The following is a 27,200-nucleotide window of genomic DNA, read 5'->3' as shown; positions in this document are numbered from 1 at the left end:
CACGGCCGCGGTGTCCACGAGGGGGGGGCCCCTCCCCCATTTCCCCCGGGCCCGGGTCCTACCCCGAATCTTCGACTATGAGGGCCCACAAGTCTCTTCTTCCACTACTCCGGGTCTTCGGACCTACAAACACCAATGGATCCCGGTCAGGGTCAAGGTTAGGAAAGGGCTGGATTTCACATTCTCCCCCCTTAAAAGAAATTTCGTCCTCGAAATTGAAAGCGTACTTGTGCTTCCAAAAGATGAGGAAACTTCTCCTTCATGTCTTCTTCTTTTTCCCATGAAGCCTGTCACATCCTCCCAGCCGGTACCCTATCTGGCATACCCGAGAGTGTGATCCACAGCCCAAAAGATCAAGTTTAGGAACGATCATATCCATTTCGCACAATAACATAATCAAAAGCAAGAACAAATCATAATGTTCAAGTAATTTATAATAAAAGTCAAGAAAGGATTTTAGAAGGATCACTATAGAATATCAGAGTGCGGAATAACAAGATACCAAATCAAAAGACAACTGTAGAGTATAGAGGAAATATACTCCACAAAAAAAACATGCGGAAGGTAGATCCAAATCTAAATAAAGCTCTAAGCTAATACAAGTAAAGTAAAAGATAAGTCTAGAAGAATGTAGAGAAAACTATTCCACATCTTTAGTCAGCTCTTCTTCTCCTTCAGTCTTCATCTTCTTCACCTTGCGCTTCCTTATATGGACCGTCAAATAAATCCGAACCTGTAGAGAAGTCTAACAACAGATTGTACAAAAAAAAAAAGGAATGAGTTTCGAAAGAAACTCAGTAAGGCAAGTTAATCCATAACAACATAAATAACATGGAAGCAAACCATAACAAGATGCAATGCAATATGAAACAGATAATGTATGTATGCATCTAAACTCTAGGTATGCTGGTCTCTATGGCAGACATGCTTTAAGTCATAGCACCGTACTTCTTTGGGTAGGTCACGCATACGGCTCCTGTTGGTAGTGGGTCCGGGCATCCCTCTCGGACAAACCATGGTAGGGGGTTAAGTCAACACACTCTCTCACAACCATTTGGCATAAGTACCGGCGCATGTCAGGGAAAAGCCTAGCCCAATGCAAGTCATCTACTCAGTTAAATCAAGTCAGGTCCAGATACTTCCATTCCTCCCCTCTCGGGATCCTTTCCGGTATCCTTTCACTAGAGTCACGGATATTACTCACCGGACTCATCAACCCTATTGGTTATCCACATATGGTAAACGGGAAGCTCTCATGTCCTCTCACGGATATAACTCACCGGTCTTGAGCGCCCATGAGCCCAAGTCTAGCCATATGCAACCCTCCAATAAATGGCCCCCACAATGTGATTCCCGTCCTCTCACGGATATAACTCACCGGTCTTGAGTGCCCGTGAATCCCCATTGCTACCACGGGTCGTTCGGTCTCAATACCCTTCCGAATCGGGTCTGATATAACAGGGGTATATCCTAGCCAAACACTGCTAGACATCCCTAGGTATGACAACCATTGATTTGGGAAAGCGTCAATGGGCAACCCCGGAAACATCCCATACTATTTCCAATAATGTCCAAGGACAGAAGTGTCAAAAGGACACTCCCCAATCCCAAACCAAACTTAAGCAAACACATTCTCAGAACAGTCATGACATACACAACCAGTAGTTCATCATATAAAAGAGAATGTAAAAGCAGAAATCATATTAGGCAATAATCAGTAACTCATATATCATGAATAATAAAAAGACAATATAAACAAGTGCTACTGTTCCCACAGTAGGAGATCAGAATTAAAATACAATAACAGTAGGTAATCTCATAGTTTCATAAAGTAGAAACCAGAGAACAAGCAATCTATGTAGTTAAGGAATCAACTGTCCTTACCTGATTATCGCCGAAGATAATCCAAAGATCAAAGAGAGAGACACCAAACATGGCAAATAAACCCCTAACAAGCATAGATACAACATTAGGAAAGATACCTAAAAGATCAGAGAGCAAATGAATCAAATCGAGCGAAAATTGAAGCTACTGACTTCATTGGTCGATTGATTGGTCTACTGACCAAGTCGACCAATCACTCAACCAATCGAGTCAGTATGGGATAGTGAAAATTGTTTTGGCCATAACTTCTTCGTTTGAAGTCGGATTGATCCGAAATTCGAAGGGGAACTTCCTAGGATGTATTAGGATCATATAGGAAGATAAAATCATCAAGTCATGGTAAAAAGATGGGTTCTTGATTTAACCCAAGAAACTAGGGTTTCAACCTTTATGGCTCTCATGAAAAGGTTATGATCACAAGAAGAAAGGGAATGGTTGCAATCAAGAACATAATAAGAAAATCTTGTTTAGGTTAATAGAAACATTATGGGAAGATAATCATGGTCAAAAGATGGGTTCTTGATCTAACCCAAGAAATTAGGGTTTCACCCTTATGGTTCCCATAAAAAGGTTAAGATCACAGGAGGGAGGGAATTGATGATTGGCCAATTACAACAAGAAGAATTAAAGAATATCGTATTTAGATCAACCTCCACATTACCCATGAGGTTTCCTTCACATGGGAGGTTACCAAAGGTTCTCCGGATGATCACACAAGGTTAGGGTTTCAAGAATTCAATTGGCTGGGGTTGAGATCATGTTGATGATCATAGATCTCAAGGAACAAGATGAGATCATGGAGTGGATGGTTGCAAGAGTGCATCATCTTCTTCCTGATCTCAGCCAAGAACAGATTAAAGAAAGAAAATCAGAGATGGAGAAGAAAGAAAAGAAAGTAGACATACCTTTGCTACAGGAGGATGAAGATTACTTCAAGTCTTGTGAGAGATCACCAAGGAATGCAAGGGAATTGATTAGATTAGGGTTCTAACTCATTCCAGAGGCTTAGGAGGCATAGAGGCGGAGTATTCCTAAGATTTGACTTAAATAGAAGAGACAGGACCAAATTGGTAAATTCAGACACCATTGGTCGATTGATTGGTCTGTTGGTCCAATCGACCAATGAATCGACCAATCAGGACAGCAAGGTTCAAACAGGGATTCAGAGGGCTATACAGGGTCAAATTGAGTGAGGTTTTCTTCTACGAGTCAATCAAGAAGTCTAGTTTCCAGAGATACTTTCAGATCAAGAATTGGAGTTCATTAGGTCCACCAACTAAGCTCATCTTCTTTTATGCGCAAGCAGGATTTGTCAGACATAGTTCAGCAACTTCGGACAGGGATTTGAAAGGTTATATGGGGTCAAATTGAGTGGGGTTTTCTCCTGGAAGTCCATTAAGAAGTCTAGTTTCGGAAAATATAATCGGATTGAGCACAAGAGTTCATTAGGTATTTCAACTAATTTACCCCTCTTCGGTGCGTAGATTCAGAACAAAACTGATGGCTCTCATGGAAAGGCTAGGGGTAATCAAGATTCACCCTAGGAAAAGAGAAACAAAGAATGCACAATATGAAAAGGTGTTGGGAAGTTTCCAACAGATAAAAGAACATTAGGGTCTCAGATATGGTTACCTCTCAAAAGAGTTGGTTACCTCCCATGAGAGTTACCCATAATTAACTCTCACAAAAACAACCCAAGATAGATAAAGGAACATCTCATTAGTATTTCAAAATCAAGAATGGAATTAGGAAGGGTCTACCAATGAGAGAAAAGAATGTAAATAAATTCAAAGGAAAGAATCCTAATATCCCATGGGAAGACTAGGGAGAATAAAGATTCACCCAAGGGAATAAAGATAAAGAAATCATAATAAAGAAAGTCTTGGGGAGGATCCAATGAATTAATAGAAACTAGAAGGGTTGCCAATTGGTCCAAGGAAAAACAAGGATTAACTCCTCAATCATGAGGACACAAGGGAAGGTCATGGTAATAGTATGAGACCTTCCCCACAATCATAAAGATAGGTAGAAAATTCAGGGAAAGTATCATCAAGATCGTTGGTGGAATCAAATTCAAGTATCATCGCCATATGGCTTCAAGAACATAGAGTGAATTGGGGAATTCACTCTAGGGCTAAAAGAATTAGAGAAGAGGTTATTACAGCAGTGTAATAACCTTCTCATAATCAGAATTTCAGAAGTAGAGAAGAAAGAATGAATTAAAGAAGAGACGAATTGAATACCAACCTTTTAGAAGAGAAACCGATGAAGAAATCTGAACAGATGTTTGAGGGTCTTCCTTGGCTTTGAAGGAGAGGATCTAGGGCTCTTCCCACGTTCTCCAAAGGTTTAGAACAGATTGGGATTGGAAAACATGGAGTTCCCCTTCTTTAAATAGCACACAGAGTCCAAGAATTACTAGGATTTCACCAAACTGACCAAACTGACCAAACTGACCCTGTTGATTGATTGGTTGCCAAAGAGGAAGATCTAAGGTCCTTTCCATGTTCCATAGAGAGTTAGAAACCTAGTGGGATTGTTTACCACGAAATTAAAAGAAATAAAGCTTTTAAAAACCTTCAAAACAGAAAATTACCAAAATGCCACGGCCTAGACAGCTTGTTCAAAAATAGGGATTTAATGGGCCTAACTTCAATATTTTTGGATGGGCTTCTTTCAACGCATCATACTACTTACCTAGTATGGAGGGATGTCTTCAAACCAGGTCCAACTAAGCTTTAGGTCCATCAACCGAGTTCTTCTTCACTAGTGAGTAGTTTAATATCAAATCAATTAAGGTTTCCATAAGGAAACACCATCATCAATATCCATGGGTTTTGGGTCACACACCATATCTTCTACTGAGATGGCCCACGAAGACATCATCCCTCATTTTGGGACATTGGATCAACCCTAAGAGAAAGGTCTGACATGGCTTCCTAAGATTTTCAAAGATAGTAAAACTGAAATCACGGTCAAACTTCAAAATCAACATTAAACAAAATTGAAATCACGGTCCAACTTCAAAGTCAATAATTAAACTAACCCTTCTTTACCCAAAACAGATAGGGTGACCTGGCTAGGTTTGGGTCGGGTTTCACAAAGCCTCTTCCGAGGAGTGATTTTTCCATCAAATCTTCACCAAAGGGATGGTGCGATTCCGCAACTGCTTGTCCTTTTTGTCTAGGATCTCGGCTGGTCCGACATCGTAAGAAAGATTGGCACTAAGTCCTTTAGGTGCTTGCTGTAGTATGTGTTCCGGGTTCTCTATGTACTTTCGAAGCATCGAAACATGAAACACATTATGAACTCCAGCAAGAGATGGGGGCAAGGCCAAGCAGTATGCAATAGGTCCAACCTTTTCCAAAATCTTATAAGGTCCAAAGAAACGAGGGATAAGCTTTCCTTTCACATTGAATCTCGTCACCCCTTCATAGGTGATACCTTAAGGAAAACTTTATCCCCGATCAGAAATTCTAAATCGGTTCTTCTCTTGTCGGCATAAGATTTCTATCTAGACTAGGCAGACCTGATTCTTACTCTAATCATGTCAACCATCGCACTTGTAGCTTCAATCATCTCCGGACCCAAAACTCTTCTTTCACCAGTCTTAGTCCAATACAACGGTGTTCTACATGTGTTACCATACAAAGCTTTAAATGGAGCCATGCCTATAGTTGCTTGATAATTGTTGTTATAGGCAAACTTAACCAAAGCTAAGTGTTCATCCCCATTTCCACCCATATCCACCACACAAGATCTAAGCATATCTTCCAAGATTTGAATTGTCTTCTCAGATTGTCCATCAGACTGTGGATGATGAGCTGTACTCAGATTCAATTGGGTTCCCAAGGCTTTTTACAATCCATTCCAAAACCTTGAGGTGAACCTAGGATCACGATCAGAAACAATACTCACAGGCACTTCGTGTAGACGAACTAGATTGTCCACATAAACCCTAACTAGCTTATCCAAGGTGTAAGTGATCTTCATAGGGATAAAATGGGCTGATTTGGTCAACCTATCAACAATCACCCACACAGTGTCGTTTCCCTTACTTGTTCGAGGCAAGCTAGTCACGAAGTCCATAGAGATATCTTCCCACTTCCAACTAGGAATAGGAAGGGGCTGAAGCAATCCAGACGGAGGTTGACGAACGGCTTTCACACGTTGACAAGTCTCACACTTGGCAACAAAGTCTTCAACATCAGCTTTCAAACCATTCCACCAAAAATGTTCCCTTAAGTCCTTGTACATCTTGGTACTTCCAGGGTGCACTGTAAAGATTGACTGGAGTGCTTCTTTCAATATTTCCTTCTTGATTTCTTCAACAACTGGCACACAAAGTCTACCTCTAAACAATAAAGTACCATCCATAGACATACTAAAATCAGGGTCCATTCCGGGATTCAAAGCAATTTTTTCTATCTTCTCTTTCAACTCTTGATCAGAACTCTGCAAAGCAACAATTCTATCTCTAAGGGTAGATCTTCCTGTCATAGTAGAGAGAACAAAATCTGAACCTTCAGAAACAACTTCTAGACCAAAACCCGCAATTGAATATAACAAAGGTTGACTCAAGCCATTCAAGTCCAACACTTTCTTCTGACATTTTCTGCTAAGAGCATCAGCAACAACATTAGCCTTACCTGGGTGATATTGGATGTCACAATCATAATCAGAGACCAATTCTAACCATCTCCTTTGTCTCATGTTCAACTCCTTCTGGGTGAAGAAGTACTTCAAACTCTTATGATCTATGAAGATAGTGACTGATCTTCTCACCATACAAGTAATGTCTCCAAATCTTCAAAGCAAAGACAACGGCGGCAAGCTCTAGATCATGAGTGGGGTAGTTCCATTCATAATACTTCAATTGCCGAGAGGCATATGCCACTACCTTACCATGTTGCATCAACACGCAACCCAAACCAATTTTGGAAGCATCAGTGTAGACTGTCAAACCACCGGAACTATCAGGTATAATCAAAACCGGAGCACTTGTCAATCTAAATTTCAGCTCTTCAAAATTCTTCTCGCAAGCTTCGGTCCACACAAAATTCTCTTCCTTTCTAGTTAGCTTAGTCATAGGAGCAGCCAACCTAGAAAAGTTCTCAATAAATCTTCTATAGTATCCCGCCAATCCACGGAAAGTTCTTATCTCAGTCACGGTCATCGATCTTTCCCAATCAACAACTGTTTGTACCTTCTCAGGACCAACACCAATACCCTCGGCTGAAACAACATGGCCGGGAAATACTACCCTTGAGAGCCAAAAGTCACACTTGCTAAGCTTAGCATAGAGTTTCTTTTCTCTCAACCTTTGCAATGTGAAATTTAGGTGTTCCACATGCTCTTCTTCACTCTTCAAGTAGATCAAGATGTCATCAATTAAAACAATTACAAACTTATCGAGCACATCATGAAACACTCGGTTCATGAGATCTAGGAACACAGCAGGAGCATTAGTTAAACCAAAAGGCATAACTCTAAATTCATAATGTCCATACCTTGTTCTAAATGCTGTCTTGAAGATATCACTTGACTTCACTTTCAACTAATGATACCCAAACCTCAAATCAATCATTGAGAACACAGCCGCACCTTTCAACTGATCGAAAAGATCATCAATTCAGGGCAGCGGATATCTATTCTTGACGGTCAACTTGTTCAACTCTCGATAATCAATACATAGATGCATGCTACCGTCCTTCTTCTTCACAAACAAGACTGGAGTTCCCCAAGGTGATACACTTGTCTACACAAAACCTCTTTCTAAGAGCTCATTCAGTTGTGTTTGCAACTCTTCTAACTCGGTAGGTGCCATTCTATACGGAGCTTTAGATACCGGAGCCGCTCCAGGAGTTAAGTCTATGGAAAACTCAACTTCTCTATCAGGGGGCAATCCTGATAAATCATCTGGAAACACATCAGCAAAATCACAAGCAACCTTGACATCTTCAAGCTTCTTTCCTTCCTTGACCTTGCTTCCAGGTGAAGCACTTTCCACTAATGCACGGACTTGCATCAATGCGGTCAAAGTCTTCTTACTAATCCTTCCCTTCTCACCTTGGAACTCAAAAACTGAATTCCCATTAACTTGAAACTGAATTCTCTTTGAAGAACACAAAATCACAGCATTGTGAGATGTCAGCCAGTCAATTCCCAAGATTACATCAAAATCCTTCATATCAAACAACACCAAGTTCGCCTTCAAATTCTTTCCACAAACCAACACATGACATTCTTTTAACACTTTATCTAGCTTTACAACAAACCCAACAGGGGTACTAATCGACAAACAACTAGATAAACACCTGGGTGTTAGGTTAGTCTTCAAAGCAAAAGTAGATGAGATGAATGAATGAGATGCACCCGTATCAAACAACACAAATGATGGAAAACAAGCAACTAACAATGTACATGTGACGACCTCATGACAAGGGTCCTGTTCAACATCAGATATGCTGAATACTCTGCTAGAGGAAGGTGCAGGGGCAGGAACACTTTTCACGACAAGAGCATAAGGTTGGGCAGGCTTCTTCGGACAAAAGCAAGCAAAATGTCCAGTCAACTTGCGAAAGAAACAAGTAGAATCCTTCTGTCCAACTGGAGTCGCTACAGTGGGAGGTCTCTAAAAGCCAGGTCTAGGATTAGTAATCCCAGGCCAAGAAGGATAGACAGCTCCCGCAGGTCTAACTCCTCCAGGATGGCTATGCTGGCCCGCTGGTCTAACACCTGAACTCCGTCCAACACTCCTTGGCTAAAAAGTAGGAGTGGGGTACGGAGTAGGTCTCACAAAACAACAATCGGAGTGGTCAACATAACCAGGGCTCCTTGGCTGCCAAGGCCTCTGGACATGCGCACTTTCTCTTTTAGCTTCTTCCAACTTCTTAGCATTCTGAACTACCTGAGCATAGCTCTCAAGAGAGAGGATCGTGAGATATGTCTTTATAGATGGCCGCAGTCCTTTGAAGAATTTATTTGCTTTCACATTGTCAAACTTTATCAAATCATGGGCGAAAAGAATAAATCTTCAAACTTTTGCTGGTAGTCCAGCACTGATATGGAACCTTAAGCTAATGCCATGAACTTTGCTTCTTTGGCATACTTCACTGCCTCAGGAAAGTAGTTCTTACATAAAGCTTCTTTAAATACTTCCCATGAGAAAACACCAGCATGGAGGGCTTCGAGAACAGGGCGAGATGAAGTCCACCATGCATCAGCTTCTGCTCGGCGAAGAGTACTTTTTGGGCATCAAGACACTGTAAGTGCCGAAAGGCTTTTTCTAGTTCCCTTAGCCATCTGTTAGGAAACAGAGCATCCTTTGATACACTGGTAAAAGATGGCACTTGCAGTTTTAAGAAACTCTCCATCAACCTGATATGCGTGGTTTCAGCGAACCTCTCCACATACGGGGCTGCCACACTTGGGTTACCATGCCCGCCAGTGCAGTTCTCTTCCCAAAGAGCCACAAAGCCAGCCAACATCTGATTGAACTGAGCCTGCTGCTGCTGCATCATATTGGTCATGACGCTAGCAATGTCCTTGAATCTTCCAATCTCAGGGGCATTGGGGATGCCATTAGTGGTATGGCTCCTCTTGGGTTTGTTGGTCAAATCCCCCAGCAGGTGTTTCTTCGTTGCTGGTACTACTGGAACCGACGAGACGATTTCTCAAAGAACCATTTTTGCAAAACCAGAGATAACAACACCAAAAATCGAAAATCCATCAATAACCACTTGACCATATGATTAGAATGCTTAAATCATACATAGAGGCATTAATAAAGAAAGCAAACAATCAAACTTTGGTCAAAATCCAAAATTTTTTATCAAAAATCCAATTTTCACATTCTATGTTCATCTGGTCGATTGGTCACTCAACCAAGCAGTCGACCAAGCTCAACAACATGGGAAAATTTAGCTTTTAACTTCATTTTTCACTTCAAACTTCATTCTAACTCATTTCTCTTGTGGGAGGGCTCTGAAGAACATTCTTACAAGTGTTTCCAAGGAGAATCCATGTCACATCCACCCATCCGGTACCCTACCTGGCATACCCGAGTGTGTGATCCACAGCCCCGAAGATCAAGTATCGAGGTAATCAACCTCCCACATAGACAATAACATAATCATGAACACAAATAATCAATGTGCAAATTATAAATAAGAGATCCAAATAAGGAAGGAATAAAATCTAATATCATCAGAGTACGAAAGACAATCAAAATGTCAAAATCCTAAAGTAAAGTGAGGCGGAAATCTCACTTTACCGACAGCGGAAAAGTAGTTCCAAAAAGAAAAGGAAAAGGGATGAAAACTAATCTCAGTAGCAAGTACAATAAGTAACTAAATTGTTATCAATCTTATAGACGACATCTCTATAAGTATAAATCTCAAAATTGGCGCAAGGGCACTTCCACTCTATGGTCGGACTAAGCATCATACGCAGCATAACCACCCACGGAATCTTCAGTGTAATTGTCGTAACCGCAATCACCTTCCTGGAGATATGTCTCTTCTCCTTGCGCTTCTTCATACGAGCAGTCATGGTACTCCGAACCTATAGAGAAATCTAACAATACATAGCATAAAAGGAATGAGTTTCAAAGAAACCCAGTAAGGCAGTTAATCCATAATAACATAAATAACAGGATTTCAAAGCAGAGTATGATGCAATAGGATATGGAACACATGATGCAATATGATTCTAACTCTATGTATGCTGGTCTCTATTGGCAGACATGCTTTAAGTCATACGCCGTACTTCTCTAGGAATGTCTCAATCGCTCATCATCAATTGGTAATGGGTCCGGCATCCCTCGGGACATTCCATGGCTAGGGTTTAGGTCACCACTCTCTCACATCACCATTGGTCTAAGTACTGGCGCATGTCAGGGTCAAAGCCTAGCCAAATGCAAGTCTCCTACTGAGTTACATCATCTCAGATCCAGATACGTCCATTCCTCGCCCCTGGCGATCCTTTCTGGTATCCTTCACACTAGAGTCCTCATAGTCCCTAACTACGGACTCATCAACCCTATTGGTTATCCACATATGGTAAACGGGAAGTTCTTACGTCCCCTCACGAGTTAGTTACCGGCCTTGAGAGCCCATGAGCCCAAGTTTATCCATATGCAACCCTACCAATTAATGGCCTCTTTCGAGTATCCACAATGTGATCCATGTCCTCTCACGGATTGGTTACCGATCTTGAGCGCCCATGAGTCTCCATTGCTACCATAGGTCATTCGGTCTCAATATCCCTCCGATTAGGGTCTGACGTAACGGGACATCTTAGCCAAACACTACTTAGACAACCCTAAATATGTCAACCAACAGTTTAGGAAGGTGTCCAAAGGGCATCTCCGGAAACATCCCATAATATTCCCGTAGGTGTCCAAGGACAGAAGCGTCAAAAGGACACCTCCCCTTTCCAAACCATACCTAATCATTCACAACCATAAATCCATCATATCACATATATGGTAACTTCTTATATTGAAAGAAATCAATAATACATCCAACTTGTATAAATTTAGTAAGTAAATCATACATGAATTAATTAGCATAGATAAGTAATGCTACTGTAACCAAAGTAATTGCATCAGTATTAATTCAATACAAGAATCTATTTATGGAAGTAAATCAAGAAAATCAAATATGTAAACTAATCATGCAATATATGTGATTAAGGAAATAAGTATCCTTACCTTAATTACTTCGCAAAGGATCTTGGAGATCAAGTAAGATCTTGTCTAAACTTGGAAAGAAAGTCCTAAACAAGTATATATAACGTATTAGGAAAGATTCCTAGAAGGATAGAAATCAAATCATCCAAAACAGACCAAACATGAGGTTGTTGTCCTCTTTGGTCGAGTGGTTGGTCTACTGCCTCAGTCGACCAAGCAAGGCAATGACCTACAAAATCAGAGACTTTTGAATTCAAAACCGAATTTGGTGATTCAAAAGGGCACCAAACAAGAGGGAATATACAAGGATAGTATGCTAGTATATAGAGGACTTCAAAACCCTAATAATATCAAGTCTTCACGTTACAATTTAGGAAAGAAAAATTTACCATAATTAGATCAATCATGGTTCTTGAAGAATTCATAGCAAAAATCATGGACGAGAAACTATAGGATGATGGATCACTAATCTAATAAAGGATTCATAGAAAGCATGCAAAGATCTTCTAGAAAAATAGATCTAAGATTGAAGACCATTGAATCTAAAAAGGAAAGAAAATGGATACATGTTTTCCTTCAAAAGTGAGTGACGATCTTGATGAAGATCATCCACCAAGCTTTAGATCCTTAGGAAAAGAGAGGGAATGAGTAGAGTGATGGTTGCAACAAAGATGCAACATCATCTCTACTGTCCTCAACAGAAAAGGAAAGAAAAGTAATGGAGAATCAAAGGCAAACGTAGAAGAGGATGATCACATACCCTTTTGTGTAAATGCACGAGATTTGACGAAAATCCGTCAAGAAAACCACCAAGGATGCAGAGGAGATGACTTGAAGAGGGCTTTGGTTCGTTCCAAGGAGTTTGGAGGCACAAAAGACGAGTTAGACTCGAAGTTGGGCTTATATAGAGAAGCCAAGACCTAATTCAGCAAAACAGGGTACTTTGGTCGAGTGGTTGGTCGACCAAGCAGTCGACCAAGCACGACAGCAAATCCAAAACAGGGAATTGAAGGCTCAGCTCAAATCCAAACTTGAAGGGGTTTTGCACACACACCAAGTGGCTTACCTAGTATGTAGAAACGCCTTCGAACCAGGTCAGAGAGTACTCCAAGTCCATCAACTAATTCCTTCTTCATTAGGGTGCAATTTCCATAAATGGAACACTGTCATCAACACTCATGGATTCAAAGCCAACCACCAAGTCTTCCACTGAGATGGCCCATAGCTGACTTCTTGCCTTACTTCAGGTTGTCGGACCTACAAACAACAGAGTTTCCGGGTCAAGGTTAGGGCTGGGTTTCACAATCCAAGTGTTTTCAAGCTTCAACAACATCAAGATAACATACACTGCACATCAAAGCAAGGTAAACACTATTCATCACCTTCTCAAGTTGGTTTCTTCACTTAGATTTCTTAAAATACCTTGTTTAACTTGTTCTTCTAGGTCAGAAACATGTTCATGCATGCTTAGTGACATAATACCATAGTTTCCATGCAGAAACAAGCCTTAGACATCAAGTAAACACAAAGACACCAACTTGTTAACGCTAACGCAACCGAAATTCCCAAATTTAGAAAAATTTCGATTACTCCCAAACCGCTATGAATTTTTACATGAGATCAGTTGTCACATGCTAGGAATTTTATGCTAGAGGTACTCAAGCAATTTGTTTCAACCAATTTCGATGTTTCCAAAAATCCCCAATTTTGACCTAAGAAGCCAAAATCCCAATTCTAGCTTGCTGAATTTTTCGCTTTAGGCCGAGATTTCAATGGGTTTTCTTCAATTAAACTTCATAAGCATGTTATTCAAGGTAATATTCACATGCTAGTATGTTCAAATTGAATTTTCCCGAAAAATCAAAATTTTCCAAAATTTTCCAAAATTTACGAAAATGCCTTTCTTGTCTAATCTCTTGGTAATTTTATAACATTGACTTGTTGATCTTTTTCTATAGGTATAGATATCATGGAGGGATGAGGAGGAGGTGGTCGTGGTCAAGGTAGATTGGTTGGGGCTAGGAGAGGTGGTGGTCAGGTACCTTTGCAGCCACGAGCGGAGGTGATAGATTGATACCGCTTCGTTACTCCATTGGTCGAGTTCCTTTATGAGGTATACTTCGGGCATTGCCGTATAGAGTATGGACTAGTATTGCAGATACTAGAGTTGAGGACTTTTTGTGTCGGACAGAGATTTAATACGATGAGATGGACACACCTATTCACAGAGGATCTTCCGGCATATCCAGAGTTAGTTCAACAGTTTTGCAGCAATATGACGTCATTCGAGGAGGGTCAGGGTGGTCAGTTGGAGTTGGTGATAGCGAGTCAGGTCAGAGGGACTCAGATCATATTTTCCATGAGTACATTAGCAGAGATACTTGAGGTACCTCATTACCCACATGCATGTGTGTAGATATCAGGAGGTGAGGAGTTCAGTAGACACTTACTTCCATACGAGTTGCATGAGATATATTCTACATTATGGGATGATCGACGGTGTTATCGGCCTAGGATCAATGGTGATATGATTCCATCGGCTAGAGTCATCGGACGAATAGTAGGGAGGAACATCATACCGAGAGCAGAACATCACCACGTGGTCACTGTGATGGATGCTTTTCTCATCTATTGGATTTATTTGGGGTTTGAGATCGATTTGGCATATATTGTACAGAATGTCATGATCGAGATTGTTGAGCACCCGAGTACTAGGAATATGTGTTTTGGGTGCCTACTAACACGTATCTTAAGGTACTTTGGAGTGGAGTTAGATGATAGGGAGAGGGCTACTCGAGGCATGCGATATTCCATCGGTGTGAGGTCTATTGTACTGATGCAGTTAGATCATGCCAAGAGATCTCCGAGTCCAAGGGATGAGACTGAGTTGAAGGACGAGGATGAGGATGAGATTGCACCAGTAGATGAGGGTCAGGAGGCTGCAGATTTTGATGATCATGATGAGGAGTATACAGGGATGCGTGATGCTAGTCAAGATGATCAGGGATTCCTGCACCACACTTCAAGGTAGGGGGCCCATCACATGCCGTTCCAGAGACACCGAACTTGCATGCACGGATGCTTTCCATGACTTCCATGCTAGAGAGGATGGAGGTCAGGTAGGAGAGCAGGCGTATGAGAGGATAGAGTTGAGATAGAAACAGTTGTACGAGAGGATGGACAGATAGAGTCCAGACAGGGGCTTATGCAGTCTCAGCTCACTCAGATTTCCGAGGATGTCCAGGCAGTTAGAGATCAGAGGTGGTCTCCTAGATAGACTTATTGTATTAGGATTTCAGTTATGCTTTTCATATGTAACTCGATGTAAAACTTTCTTAAGTTAATGAAATTCGCCTTTGTTTCACTTAGTTATTGTGCATTATCCACTTTCTTTTTATTTCATTAAGTGGTGTTTGTTAAATTATAATTATTGTATATTATCCAACAATCACTTATGCTTCATTAATTAAGTTTCTTGTCCGAGTTATCTATTATTCACTCTAGGAATACAGGAGTCACTTCTGGACCTATAACTCGGGAATTGTTCCGTTATCGTTTATGTGATTGGGGTTTCACTTGAACTTGGGCTCTGATACCACTCTGTCACATCACCCAGCCGGTACCCCATTGGGCATACCCGGGTATGTGATCCACAGTCCCGAAGATCAAGTATTGAGCAACCATGCTGATGCAAAATGAGAGTTTAAGTGTTTTAGAAATCCCATATGATGTAATGAACACCCTCTTGAGAGAATAGCAATGGGTTTTACATTTTGAGATCGAGGTTGAATTGGAAAATAGGAATTCCAGGTAGTCCAAAAAGTTTGACCATCTAGTTATCTTGTGTTGCCTTGTGCTTATGGTGACAAGTTGAGACTGATTTTAGACCATTTAAATGTGAAGTGAATTGAAGTAAAATGTGAAGAAAAAAAATGTTGAAGTTTAAAGGTTAGACCTCCTTCTTAGTAACCGGGTCTCGGTATCACCAACATCGTGCCTCGCGTCAAATAGTTGGGGTGTCTTTGGTCCAGTCTTGGCCTGTAGCCTAGTTGGCTTGAGTAAGTAAGTTCAAGGGGTATTCTACACCTAGTCCCTTAAGGCCATCTGGCTTGAGAGCGGCTGACCCAACACTCGTTACATAGGCCATCTAGAAAGCTTAAGAGGCAAGACATTGCACGGACTAGAACTGTGACCATTAAAGAAAGAAGTGAATTAATGTGCTTATAAAGGTGAAATGTCTAAGAAGGTCAATATTGCTTAGATCTTGAGTTCTTGGTAGTATTTGGTATCTAGTTTAGTCTTTTCTGAGGGTGAACTGGTAGACTGAAGATAAGAAGAGACTTCTCGATTGAATTGTTTGCCTAGAGCTAAACTCAAGAGAGGGTGTAAGAGCTTAAGTGTGGGGGTGCCTATATTCCCTTCAATCTTTAATGGAGTGTCTTTGTCTTGAAATCTATCTTTTTACTCTTACTACTACCAGAATAATTAGAAGAGCACTTAAGAATTTTGTGTGTATATTCTCTGCAAACACTCACGAGACACAACTCGTCCACTAGGGTAACCTAGGGGTGTAAAGGCTTGTTGCACATGCTAAGTGCAACCGCGATTCCTACGAAAGTGAGTTAGGTTTTTCTTTCTTTATTTTCTGTATTACTTTTATTGTCTTGTTTTGCTCGAGGACTAGCAAACACTCAAGTGTGGGGGTATTTGATAAGCATGCATTTACCATTATTTATTTGATTTATTCCCCATACTTATTTAATTAAAGAGAGCTAATTGAGTATTTTGTGTATTTTTAAGGAATAAGGTGATTTTGGATATTAGAGATAATACTGAGTAAAGTTGGCAAATATATTAGATATTGGTGGATTTTAAATCATGACATTCAATCTTGCTACCCAAGAAATCATGAAAAGTGAGATCTTAGTCACATTGGAAACATGTGGAGGTCTAAGGAACAAAATTGGTAATAAATCTGAAAATCGGGTAAACAGACCTACCTTCAGTATTTTGCGTATATCTCTCTCGTATGAGGTTGGATTTCGATTATTCAAGATGATATGGAACGACATTAAAAATATCTACAACTTTTCAGTTTTGAGTTTTTCCAAATTCCGAAAGAATAAAGGTCGAATCTACAGGTAAAGAGAAGGGATTCATTGTGTGCGGGAGATATAAAAGAGAAGCCAGCCACAGAGAAGATGTAGATGAACCATGCTTATTTAATTAATTTGATTGTTCTATCTCTTCTAGTTGATTGTGTTTGAGTTTGGCCAAAGATGTTTTATAACTCAGCGAACTAAGTGTGTGGAGCTTCCGCGAAGGACGATAGTCTTGCGAAGATAAGGCATACCTAGGAAGACCATCCCTAATTTGCTTTGAAGTGTAGAATTATATCGGTTAGGGAAAAGCATTGGGGATTTGAAATCCCAAAGATCTTCACATATTTATAGTTAACGTTTTTGCATTAATTAATAGATTTAGTTTAAATTAGTTTTGTTGAATTCAATCTTAGTAACTTAGCCTTTTAGTTCCCCATAGTTCGACTCCGTACTTTCTGCTTGCTAGATTAGTATAGGATTTTATTTTTGATTGGTTAGCGACACGATCAAATTTTGGTGCCGTTGCCGGGGAACCAAAGCACGGTTGCTAGGATTGATTTTTGTCAATTAGGCATAATTTTTAGAGTAATTTTAGTGTTTTTAATTTTTTCTTTTTCTTTGCTTATTTAACTAATATCTTTTTCTTTTGTTTTGTAGGTAACTGCAAGAGTAGCGATTCGATAATTAGTTTAGGTTGTTATCTTTTCTTTCTTAGATATAATTGTATTTAGGACTTTTCAATTGTAATATTACATTAGACTAGGTTGTTTAGGTAAATTTTTAAAAAAAATCCCCATCCCTCAGATCCCACATGTGTAACTTTTGTTCGAAAGATCAAGTGGATTGCGCTCCAGTATGCATGGTTGTCCGTCCCTAAACCCTGAGTTGACTCCACTTGACTTAGAGTTAGAAGAGACTTTGGCCAACCTTAGCAGGCAAAGAACCATGGCAAACTATGAGCCTCCAATGAGGCCCTTGAGTGAGCATTTCATTCCTACGATATATACTCCGGTTTCTTGTATTAAGTTGCCTAACATAGAGGCGGCTCAATATGAGATCAAATATAGTGTGATTCAAATGCTACCATCTTTTTATGGACTTGCCAATGAAGAGCCTTATAAGCACTTAGATGAGTTTTTAGAGGTGTCCTCCACAGTTAAAATTCAAAACCTCTCAGTTGATGCTTTAAGGTTACTTCTTTTCCCATTCTCCCTTAAAGATAAAGCTAAGGATTGGCTTCATTTTTTGGACAATGTTAAAATTTCCACTTGGGTAGAAATGCAACAGGAGTTCCTTAAAAAGTTCTTCCCCATTGGCCGTACCAATAGCATTAGGAGAGCGATAACGAGTTTCTCCCAACGAGAAGGAGAACAATTTCATGAGGCTTGGGAAAGACTAAAAGAATTACCTAGAAAGTGCCCCCACCATGCTATTCCTAATTGGCAATTGGTTCAATGCTTTTATGATGGCCTTAGAGACCGACATAGGCAAATGGTTGATTCTTCTTGTGGTGGGACTTTCATGCACAAGAATGAGAATGAGGCATGGGAACTTTTTGAGACCCTTAATGAAAACTCCCAACACCATGCTTCAATAGCTAGGACTGAGATTCCATCCATTGGGCAACCAAAGAGGAGCGGTCTCTGTGAGATCAATCCTACCATTGAGATGAGCACTAAGGTTGACTTGCTATCAAAGAAATTGGACCATCTCTTGTCATTAGGACAACAAACCCCATCTCCACTTCCTACAAGTTTCTCTCCACCTAATCAGATTGAAGCATGTGCTTTATGTTCTAGCCTATCCCATCATGTCACTGATTGCTATTTGGCTACACAATACCCTGAGTTTGTTAAGGAGCATACACATTTGGCCCAAGGAGTCTCTAAATTTGGCAATGATCCATATTCCAATACCTATAACCCAGGATGGCGAAACCACCCCAATTTTTCATGGCGAAACTCAATGCCCAATCCCTCTAATCAAATACCTTATAGGCCACCTCCATTTAATATGCACCAAAATGCTTATAGGAATGAGCAACCATCATCTTCACAACCCTCACATAATTCATCATTTGAGGATAAGGTACTAAAAACACTTAGTGGATTAGAGCAAAATACTCAATTGTTGCATTTCCATTCTCAGTCCATTAACAAATTGGAAACCCAACTTGGTCAACTAGCTGATGCCATCAGTAGGAGGGAGGCTAGTCAATTACCTAGTCAACCAATAGGTAACCCTAATCATCAAATTGGGTCTGGGAAAGAACAAGTCCAACCAGTGTCTGTTGTGACACGTAGTGGGAAGAAATATTATTCACCTTTGTCCATTCCTAAGTCATTGCCCATTGATCTTGAGAGTCAAGAAGAGTTTGATTTGACCCATGGTGATGATGCACACAAGCCTAGTAAAGAGACACCACCTATGAGTATTACCCATCAATTTCCTCGTAAGGGGTTGCACATTCCAATTGTAGATGGTCCTACTCCTAAATCTTACACTCCCAAAGCCCCCTTCCCTGAAGCTCTTGAATCCTCAATTCCAGATCCTAGAAAGAATGCTAAGATGCAAGAAATGATTGATTTATTCCAACAAGTTCATATCAATCTCCCACTATTGGATGCTATCAAGCAAGTCCCAGCTTATGCTAAATTCTTAAAAGATCTATGCACCCAAAAGCGTAAGTTGGGAACTCAGACTCTTAAAACTATGCACCTAACTGAACAAGTTAGCTCTATAATTTCCAACCAACTGCCCCCTAAGCTTAAAGATCCTAGTACACCTTTAATTTCATGTGTCATTGGAAATCTATCCATAAGCAAAGCATTGCTTGATTTGGGAGCCAGTGTGAATATTTTACCCGGTTCAATTTATGATAGGTTTGGCCTAGGAGATTTGAAATCCACTGATGTGATACTACAATTAGCAGACCGCTCAATCAAACGACCTTGTGGGCTACTTGAAAACGTTTTGGTAAAGGTTGATGATCTATATTTTCCTGTCGATTTTTTGATCCTAGATATGGATAATCCAACTACCAATAAGTTACCACTAGTCATTCTTGGACGCCCCTTTTTAGCCACTGCGAATGCTTGCATCAATTGTAGATTGGGTGTCATGGATATATCATTTGGAAATAAGAAACTTAGAGTCAACATCTTCAATGCATCCTTAAGCCCAAATAGAGATGAAGAGTGCTTTGCGAATAACCTTATTGATGAGGAAGTGGCGGATTATACTCCAAACATGCTTATTGATGATCCCCTACAACGTTACTTGTCATCTGGAGAATCTGACCAACTTATTGAGGAAGTCAACACATTGTTGGACTCTTCCATTCCTTTGGAGCAGCCACCATTTCCAAAGAGATTTGAGCCTCTACCTCCATTAGTTGCATCTCCCCAACCCTCATCCCATATATCTCCCCCTAAGTTGGAACTTAAACCTCTCCCTTCCAATCTAAAGTATGCATTCTTAGGGGAAAATGAAACATTGCCTGTCATTATTTCTTCTGATCTATCACCTAGGCAAGAAGACCACCTTCTAGGAGTGCTTTTTGAATTCAAGTCAGCCATTGGCTGCTCCTTGGATGATCTTAAGGGCATAGACCCTTCCATATGTATGCATAGGATATATTGTGAGGATGGAGCGAAACCCCGTAGGGATCCTCAGCGTCGTCTAAATCCTAATATGAGAGAGGTGGTGAAAAAAGAGGTGATTAAGTGGTTAGATGCCGGAATTATTTACCCAATCTCTGATAGTAAATGGGTTAGTCCTACCCAGGTTGTCCCTAAGAAATCCGGCATTACTGTGGTTCCAAATGACAATGGTGATCTCGTCCCAACTCGTACCACTACAGGTTGGCGTGTCTGCATCGATTACCGAAAGTTGAACTCAGTCACCAAAAAGGATCACTTCCCCTTGCCATTTATTGATCAGATTCTAGAGAGACTAGCCGGGCAAAGCCACTATTGTTTTCTTGATGGTTATTCTGGTTACAACCAAGTTCCCATTTGCCCTATTGACCAAGAGAAAACAACCTTCACTTGCCCCTTTGGTACATTTGCATTTAGACGCATGCCTTTTGGATTATGTAATGCTCCAGCCACCTTTCAAAGGTGCATGAAGGCCATCTTTTCTGATATGGTTGGCCAATCCTTAGAGGTTTTCATAGATGATTTCTCCGTCTTTGGATCTTCCTTTGACGAGTGTCTCAACCGGTTATCACAGGTTCTTAAAAGATGTGTGGAGACCAACCTTGTTTTAAGTTGGTAGAAGAGCCATTTTATGGTTCAAGAAGGAATTGTCCTTGGACACATAGTGTCTGCACGTGGTATTGAGGTCGATCCGGCCAAGGTTGAGGTTATTGCCAACTACCCCCTCCCACTTTTGTTAAGCAAGTCCGATCGTTCTTAGGCCATGCTAGATTCTATAGGCGTTTCATTAAGAACTTCAGCTTGATTTCTAGACCCTTATGCAATTTACTTGCAAAGGATGCCCCTTTTACCTTTGATGAGAAATGCCTTTATGCTTTCCATACCCTTCGAGATTTATTGTCTAAAGCACCTATCTTGAAATCACCTGATTGGTAGATCCCTTTCGAGATTATGTGTGATGCATCTGATTTTGCTCTTGGTGCTATTTTGGGTCAAAAGGTAGATGGGAAACCAGTCGTTCTTTACTATGCTAGTAAGACCCTCTCAGATGCTCAGATGCATTATACTACTACTGAGAAGGAATTACTAGCAGTGGTTTTTTCCCTTGATAAGTTTCGTTCATATCTTTTGGGCTCAAAGGTGATTATCTATTCAGATCATACAGCTCTTCGGCACCTTCTCTCTAAGCCTGATGCCAAGCCTAGGCTCATCCGCTGGATTCTACTCCTTCAAGAGTTTGACCTAGAGATTAGAGATAAGAAAGGCTCAGAGAATGTTGTAGTAGATCATTTATCTCGGATTCCTCTTGATTCTATCCCCTCTAAGTTGATTAGTGAGACATTTCCTGATGAGCAATTATTCACTATATCTTCTACATCTACACCTTGATATGCTCATATTGTTAATTTATTTTGTTACAAGGAGGATTCCTTCTGCTTGGGATAAGGCTGCTAAAGACCGCTTCTTCTCCTCACTTAAGTACTATTATTGGGAAGATTCTGAGCTCTTTCGTTATTGTTCAGACCAAGTCATTCGTCGTTGTGTCCCTGAGAGTGAGATTCAAAGTATTTTATCCTTTTGTCATACTCTTGCCTGTGGGGAACACTTTAGTGGTAATAAGACCGCAGCAAAGGTGCTGCAGAGTGGTTTCTTTTGGCCTACATTGTTTAAAGATGCCCATTCTTTTTGTAGAGCATGCCTTAGATGCCAACAGGTTGGCAATATTTCCCATAGAAACATGATGCCCCTTAGCCCCATTGTTGTTGTTGAAGTTTTTGATGTATGGGGTATTGATTTTATGGGACCTTTTCCTAAATCATTTGGTCATGAATACATACTTGTAGCAGTTGACTATGTCTCTAAATGGGTAGAAGCTAATGCTACTAGGACCAATGATCATAAGGTAGTGATGTCCTTCATCCAGAGCCATATTTTTAGCCGCTTTGGCTTTCCTAGAGCTATTATTAGTGACGGTGGTAGTCACTTCCATCATTGGCTGGTTGGATCTTTGCGGAAGAAATACTCCATTACCCATAAGGTTGCCACTCCTTACCATCCTCAAACATCTGGTCAAGTGGAGGTTTCTAATCGTGAGATCAAGCGCATCTTGGAAAAGACCGTTAGACCTGACCGCAAAGATTGGTCTGTTAGATTAGAGGATGCATTATGGGCTTATCGGACTGCTTATAAAACTCCTATTGGTATGTCACCATACCGTTTAGTCTTCGGTAAAGCTTGTCATCTTCCTGTTGAGTTAGAGCATAAGGCATTTTGGGCAATCAAGACATTTAATTTTGATATGTCTGATGCTAGTTCTACTCGCCATCTTCAATTATCTGAATTAGAAGAATTGCGTAATGATGCTTATGATAATTCGCGCATTTATAATGACCGAGCCAAAGCTTTTCATGATAAACATATTACTCGGCAGTCCTTTGTACCTGATCAACGAGTGTGGTTGTTTAATTCTAAATTGCGCTTATTTCCTGGTAAGCTTTGATCTTGATGGGATGGTCCTTATGTGATTATTCAAGTATTTCCCCATGGTGCGATAGAGATCCGTAACCCACTCAATGGGCAAACCTTTAAGGTTAATGGCCAACGACTAAAGCCCTATATTGATGGCCTTGCTGATGGCCTTGCTGATGGCCAACTTATTGAGGAGTTGGACCTAGAAGATTTGCCTCAAGACTCTTCATGAATCTCTCACTGAGTTTGGCTGAAGACATTAAACTTAGCGCTTTATGGGAGGCAACCCATATGTTTAGATATTATTTCTTGTTCTTTTTCCTTTATTTTCTTTGTTTGTTGTTAGGTTTTATTGTTGCGTGCTCTATCATAAGTTCAAACATCGGGTACACTCTTTCCTCTATTTGCTTCTATTATCTTTTTTGCATGCGCTAAGGTCATTGCATAATTTAAGTGTGGGGGGTGTCAACTCAAGTAAAACTTGTTGATAGTTGGTAGAGCATTGTCCGAAAGATAAAAAGTGCCCAATTTTTTCTGGCTTTGGTAAGATAAATATTTTAATTCCTTGCTTAGATGCAAAATGAGAGTTTAAGTGTTTTAGAAATCTCATCTGATGTAATAAACACCCTCTTGAGAGAATAGCAATGGGTTTTACATTTTGAGACCGAGGTTGAATCGGAAAATAGGAATTCCAGGTAGTCCAAAAAGTTTGACCATCTAGTTATCTTGTATTGCCTTGTGCTTATGGTGACAAGTTGAGACCGATTTTAGACTATTTAAATGTGAAGTGAATTGAAGTAAAATGTGAAGAAAAAAAATGCTGAAGTTTAAAGGTTAGACCTCCTTCTTAGTAACCGGGTCTCGGTGTCACCAACATCGTGCCTCGCGTCAAACAGTTGGGGTGTCTTTGGTCCAATCTTGGCCTGTAGCCTAGTTGGCTTGAGTAAGTAAGTTCGATGGGTATTCTACACCTAGTCCCTTAAGGCCATCTGGCTTGAGAGCGGCTGACCCAACACTCATTACATAGGCCATCTAGAAAGCTTAAGAGGTAAGACATTGCACGGACTAGAACTGTGACCATTAAAGAAAGAAGTGAATTAATGTGCTTATAAAGGTGAAATGTCTAAGAAGGTCAATATTGCTTAGATCTTGAGTTCTTGGTATTATATGGTATCTAGTTTAGTCTTATATGAGGGTGAACTGGTAGACTAAAGATAACAAGAGACTTCTCGATTGAATTGTTTGCCTAGAGCTAGACTCAAGAGAGGGTGTAAGAGCTTAAGTGTGGGGGTGCCTATATTCCCTTTAATCTTTAATGGAGTGTCTTTGTTTTGAAATCTATCTTTTTACTCTTACTACTACCATAATAATTAGAAGAGCACTTAAGAATTTTGTGTGTATATTCTCTGCAAACACTCACGAGACACAACTCATCCACTAGGGTAACCTAGGGGTTTAAAGGCTTGTTGCACATGCTAAGTGCAACCGCGATTCCTACGAAAGTGAGTTAGGTTTTTCTTTCTTTATTTTCTGTATTACTTTTATTGTCTTGTTTTGCTCGAGGACTAGAAAACACTCAAGTGTGGGGGTATTTGATTAGCATGCATTTACCATTATTTATTTGATTTAATTCCCCATACTTATTTAATTTAAGAGAGCTAATTGAGTATTTTTGTGTATTTTTCAGGAATAAGGTGATTTTGGATATTAGAGATAATATGGAGTAAATTTTGCAAATATATTAGATATTGGTGGATTTTAAATCATGACATTCAATCTTGCTACCCAAGAAATCATGAAAAGTGAGATCTTAGTCAAATTGGAAACATGTGGAGGTCTAAGGAACAAAATTGGTAATAAATCTGAAAATCGGGTAAACAGACCTACCTTCAGTATTTTGGGCATATCTCTCTTGTATGAGGTTGGATTTTGATGGTTCAAGATGCTATGGAACGACATTAAAAATATCTACAACATTTCAGTTTTGAGTTTTTCCAAATTTCAAAAGAATAAAGGTCGAATCTACGGGTAAAGAGAAGGGATTCATTGTGTGCGGGAGACATAAAAGAGAAGCCAGCTACAGAGAAGAAAGGAAGACGGCGAATGCGGCTCTCATCTCTCATTGCTGAAGAAGAAGACCACATCTCTCTCTCTCTCTCTCTCTCTCTCTCTCTCTCCCCCTATGTTTCATCTTTATTTTTCTTCGAACTTTGTGATAATGAGTAGCTAGTTGTTTTCTTTGGGATGTTGATGAACCATGCTTGTTTAATTAATTTGATTGTTCTATCTCTTAAAATATATATATATATATATATATATATATATATATATATATATAGATTCAATAAAAGATGACAACTGCTACAAGTACTTGATTGGCAAGTTCAAAGATGTCGTTGTAGTATAGTGGTAAGTATTCCCGCCTGTCGCTAACCAATCAAAAATAAAATCCTATACTAATCTAGCAAGCAGAAAGTACGGGGTTGAACTATGGGGAACTGAAAGGCTAAGTTACTAAGATTGAATTTAACAAAACTAAATTTAAACTAAATTTATTTATTAATGCAAAAACTTAAACTATGAATATGTGAAGATCTTTGGGATTTCGAATCCCCAATGTTTTTCCCTAACCGATATAATTCTACACTTCAAAGTAAATTAGGGATGGTCTTCCTAGATATGCCCTATCTTCGCAAGACTATCGTCCTTCGCGGAAGCTGGGCACGCTTAGTTCTCTAAGCTATAAAACATCTTTGGCCAAACTCAAACACAATCATCTAGAAGAGATAGAACAATCAAATTAATGAAATAAACATGCTTCATCTACATCCCAAAGAAAAGGAACTAGCTACTCATTATCATAAAGTTCAAAGAAAAATAAAGATGAAACATAGGAAGAGAGAGAGAGAGAGAGAGAGAGAGAGAGAGAGAGAGAGAGAGAGAGAGAGGTGGTCTTCTTCAGCAATGTGGTTGGCTTCTCTTTTATGTCTCCCGCACACAATGAATCCCCTCTCTTTACCCGTCGATTTGACCTTTATTCTTTCGGAATTTGGACAAACTCAGAACTGAAATGTTGTAGATATTTTCAATGTCGTTTCATATCATCTTGAATCATCAAAATCCAAGCTCATACAAGAGAGATATGCCCAAAATACTGAAGGTAGGTCTGTTTACCCGATTTTCAGATTTATTACCAATTTTGTTCCTTAGACCTCCACATGTTTCCAATTTGACTAAGATCTCACTTTTCATGATTTCTTGGGCAGAAAGATTGAATGTCATGATTTAAAATCCACCAATATCTAATATATTTGCCAACTTTACTCCATATTATCTATAATATCCAAAATCACCTTATTCCTGAAAAATACACAAAATACTTAATTAACTCTCTTTAATTAAATAAGTATGGAGAATTAAATCAAATAAATAATGGTAAATGCATGCTTATCACATGCCTCCCACATACGCGATAACACAATTATGAACGATAATAATCACGGTTTAAGCACATAATAAAGAATCATGAATAAGATAAAACAGATAATATGAGTGCGGAATAAGGGTGATACCAAGATATATATAATCCAAAAAGGAAAGAGAGAGAGTGATCAAAAGTCACTTCCTCACACGGCAGCGGAAAGTAGCTAAATCAAGTTAAATTTACAAAACCAATATCTAAGGAGTATATCCTAAAAATTAAGTTACAGATCCGGTCTTAATAAGGATTTCCAAATACAACATTAAATAAATGTTTCTTCAGTCACATAAAACACATCCTCATAAGTGTAAATATCCGAAGTCTAGTACAGCTGCTTCATCAGTGTCGGGCTAATCCTGGTGTTCAACATATCTTCATAGTAGCCACTACCCTGAGGGTAGTGTGGCTCATCATAGGGTGCTTTGAAGAACGTGCCATCGAATTCTTCAAAACCTGTAGAATAGTCTAACAATGCAAATGCACAGAAAGGAATGAGTTCAAATGAACTCAACAAGGCACTTAATCCATAGTATATAAACCATATGATACAAGTCATAACATGATGCTAATGATATAAGACAGATGATGCAAATATGATTCTAACTCTAAATATGCTAGTCTCTAAGGTAGACATGCTTTAAGTCATAGCACCATACTTCCTTGGGTAGGTCTCAAATCGCTTTTCCCTCAACCATCAGGTATCTTGGGTTCTCCGATGTGAATTGGGTCCTGCATCCATCTCGGACAATTACATGGCTAGGGTTTAGGTCATCACTTTCTCACATCACCATTGGTATAAGTATTGGCGCATGTCACAGTAAAGCCTAGCCCAATGCCAGTCATCTACTCAGTCATACCATGTTAGATCCAATTACGTCAATTCCTCGCCCCGAGCTATCCTTTCCGGTATC

At 39.8% G+C, this 27,200-nt stretch overlaps 1 non-coding gene across 1 annotated transcript; it reads right to left on the bottom strand.

The window, feature by feature from the left end:
- Positions 1-18,006: 18,006 nt before the first annotated feature.
- On the bottom strand, positions 18,007-18,113 carry LOC149012983 (small nucleolar RNA R71). The gene has a single exon (XR_016174204.1). It is a non-coding gene; the product is annotated as a small nucleolar RNA R71 (small nucleolar RNA).
- Positions 18,114-27,200: the final 9,087 nt, after the last annotated feature.

The sequence above is a fragment of the Hakea prostrata genome, chromosome 6, assembly GCF_041222555.1.
Source record: "Hakea prostrata isolate BN-2017 chromosome 6, UWA_Hpros_2, whole genome shotgun sequence".
Lineage (NCBI taxonomy): Eukaryota > Viridiplantae > Streptophyta > Magnoliopsida > Proteales > Proteaceae > Hakea > Hakea prostrata.
The sequence above is the reverse complement of the archived record's forward strand: the minus strand, read 5'-3'. Positions and strand labels throughout refer to the sequence as shown.